Source organism: Salvelinus sp. IW2-2015, unplaced genomic scaffold, assembly GCF_002910315.2.
Source record: "Salvelinus sp. IW2-2015 unplaced genomic scaffold, ASM291031v2 Un_scaffold2042, whole genome shotgun sequence".
Taxonomy (NCBI): domain Eukaryota; kingdom Metazoa; phylum Chordata; class Actinopteri; order Salmoniformes; family Salmonidae; genus Salvelinus; species Salvelinus sp. IW2-2015.
This window is the reverse complement of record NW_019943387.1, coordinates 116,078-119,083: the sequence shown is the minus strand read 5'-3', so window position 1 is coordinate 119,083 and position 3,006 is coordinate 116,078. Positions and strand designations below refer to the sequence as shown.

Here is a 3,006-nt window from a genome sequence, read left to right as displayed (position 1 = left end):
CAGTCCTTGAATCATCACTCACAAAGGCATTGCAAATGATTGAAGACAATATCAAGGATCTGAGAAAGTCATGCACTGAGCCACCAAGCTTATCCCGGGTAAATAGGTAATTAGTTTCAGACTTTACTCTGATCACCTTCCTCTCTTCTGTTGTCCTTTTTCCTCCTCACGTCACCATATCACTGCTCTCCAGACACTCCTAATCCCCCCTCTTCTCCTCACCATGCTCACTGCTCTCCAGACACTCCTAATGTCCCCCTCTTCCCTCACCATGCTCACTGCTCTCCAGACACTCCTAATGTCCCCCCCTCTTCCCTCACCATGCTCACTGCTCTCCAGACACTCCTAATCCCCTCTTCACCTCACCATGCTCACTGCTCTCCAGACACTCTAATGTCCCCCCTCTTCACTCACATGCTCACTGCTCTCCCAGACACACACCCCCCCCCCCCCCACCTTGTACTCCTAATCACACCCTCCTTCTCCTCACCATGCTCACTGCTCTCCAGACACTCCTAATGTCCCCCTCTTCTCCTCACCATGCTCACTGCTCTACAGACACTCCTAATCACCCCTCTTCTCCTCACCATGCTCCACTGCTCTCCCAGACACTCCTAATGTCGCCCCTCTTCCCCTCACCATGCCTCACTGCTCTCCACGACACTCCTAATGTCCCCCCTCTCTCCTCACCATGCTCACTGCTCTCCAGACACTCCTAATGTCCCCTCTCTTCTCCTCACCATGCTCACTGCTCTCCGACACCCCTAATTCTGGGATCCGCCTGCCACAGCTCTCAGTGAGTTTAGCCCCCTGGCCATGACATCTTGTTGCTTGTCGGAGTGTGTAATTATTATGGATATGACTGCTTCTACATATGGATAAGGAGTTGAAAGAGAACACATTCCCTTTGGCACGTTGGAACTTGGTTCTGAGCACAATAGTAGTCACAGCATAAGACAAAGGACTACTTGAAGCTGGAGGGAAAGTAACTTGAGAATTCAATCACACACATAAAACAAACAAAAACAAGAGGGATGATTTCAAAGCACTTGTTTAAGATATGCTTTGTCTTCATTTAGAAAGAGAAGAACACTGAGATGGTAGCATGTCTCTACTCAGAGCAAGACACTGAGATGGTAGCATGTCTCTACTCAGAGCAAGACACTGAGATTGATCCCTGAGGAAAGCTGACTAATGCTCTTAGTAAATATAATCTACATTCCACTGTGAGTTTAACTTTGTATTTACTAAGAGCATCGGTCACTTTTCCTCAGGGATCAAAGTTAAACTCACAGTGGAATGTAGTAACTAGAGAGAGACTTTCCCATGCCAATGAAGCCCGTTTGAAATTGAAATTTAGAGAGAAAGAAAGACCCCAGAGTTGTGGGATTAGACAGGGATGCAGTTTAAGCCCTGCTATGTCATTGAGATATATTATATATATATATACAGTGGGGCAAAAGTATTTAGTCAGCCACCAATTGTGCAAGTTCTCCCACTTAAAAAGATGAGAGAGGCCTGTAATTTTCATCATAGGTACACTTCACTATGACAGACAAAATGAGAAGAAAAAAAATCGCAGAAATCACATTGTAGGATTTTTTATGAATTTATTTGCAAATGATGGTGGAAAATAAGTATTTGGTCACTACAAACACGAAGATTTCTGGCTCTCACAGACCTGTAACTTCTTCTTTAAGAGGCTCCTCTGTCCTCCACTCGTTACCTGTATTAATGGCACCTGTTTGAACTTGTTATCAGTATAAAGACACCTGTCCACAACTAAAACAGTCACACTCCAAACTCCACTATGGCCAAGACCAAAGAGCTGTCAAAGGACACCAGAAAAAAAATGCTCTCTACAGGCCTCTCATCTTTTTAAGTGGGAGAACTTGCACAATTGGTGGCTGACTAAATACTTTTTGTGCCACTGTATGTGTGTGTGTTGAAGAGGGTTGGGCTTAAACTGCATCCCTGTCTAATCCACAATCTGGGGTTTTTCTTTCTCTCTAATTCAATTTCAAACGGGCTTCATTGGCATGGGAAAGTCTCTCTCTAGTTACTACATTCCACTGTGAGTTTAACTTTGATCCCTGAGGAAAGTGATGATGCTCTTAGTAAAATTCAAAGTTAAACTCACAGTGGAATGTAGATTATATTTACTAAGAGCATCAGTCACTTTTCCTCAGGGATCAAAGTTAAACTCACAGTGGAATGTAGTAACTAGAGAGAGACTTTCCCATGCCAATGAGCCCGTTTGAAATTGAAATTAAGAGAGAAAGAAAGACCCCAGAGTTGTGGGATTAGACAGGGATGCAGTTTAAGCCCAACCTCTTCAACACACACACATACAGTGGGGCAAAAAGTATTTAGTCAGCCACCAATTGTGGCAAGTTTCTCCACTTAAAAAGATGAGAGAGGCCTGTAGAGAGCATTTTGTTTCTGGTGTCCTTTGACAGCTCTTTGGTCTTGGCCATAGTGGAGTTTGGAGTGTGACTGTTTGAGGTTGTGGACAGGTGTCTTTTATACTGATAACAAGTTCAAACAGGTGCCAATTAATACAGGTAACGAGTGGAGGACAGAGGAGCCTCTAAAGAAGAAGTTACAGGTCTGTGAGAGCCAGAAATCTTGCTTGTTTGTAGGTGACCAAATACTTATTTTCCACCATCATTTGCAATAAATTCATAAAAAATCCTACAATGTGATTTTCTGGATTTTTTTTCTTCTCATTTTGTTGTCATAGTTGAAGTGTACCTATGATGAAAATTACAGGCCTCTCATCTTTTTAAGTGGGAGAACTTGCACAATTGGTGGCTGACTAAATACTTTTTTGCCCCACTGTATATATATATATATATATCTCAATGAATTAGCAAGGTTACTAGAACAGTCTGCAGCACCCGGCTTCACCCTACTAGAATCTGAAGTCAAATGTCTACTGTTTGCTGATGATCTGGTGCTTCTCTCCCTAATCAGGAGGCCCTACAGCAGCACCTAGTATTCTGC

The 3,006-nt window shown here is 43.3% G+C and overlaps 1 long non-coding RNA gene across 2 annotated transcripts; it reads right to left on the bottom strand.

Annotated features, from left to right (window-relative positions):
• Positions 1 to 208: 208 nt before the first annotated feature.
• On the bottom strand, positions 209 to 758 carry LOC139024936 (uncharacterized). Of its 2 annotated transcripts, XR_011476333.1 has the most exons (3): positions 700 to 758; positions 514 to 596; positions 209 to 390 (listed from the first exon to the last, which is right to left on the bottom strand). It is a non-coding gene; the product is annotated as an uncharacterized lncRNA (long non-coding RNA). The 2 variants fall into 2 exon arrangements; XR_011476334.1 differs by lacking the exon at positions 514 to 596 and having other exon boundaries at positions 665 to 748.
• Positions 759 to 3,006: the final 2,248 nt, after the last annotated feature.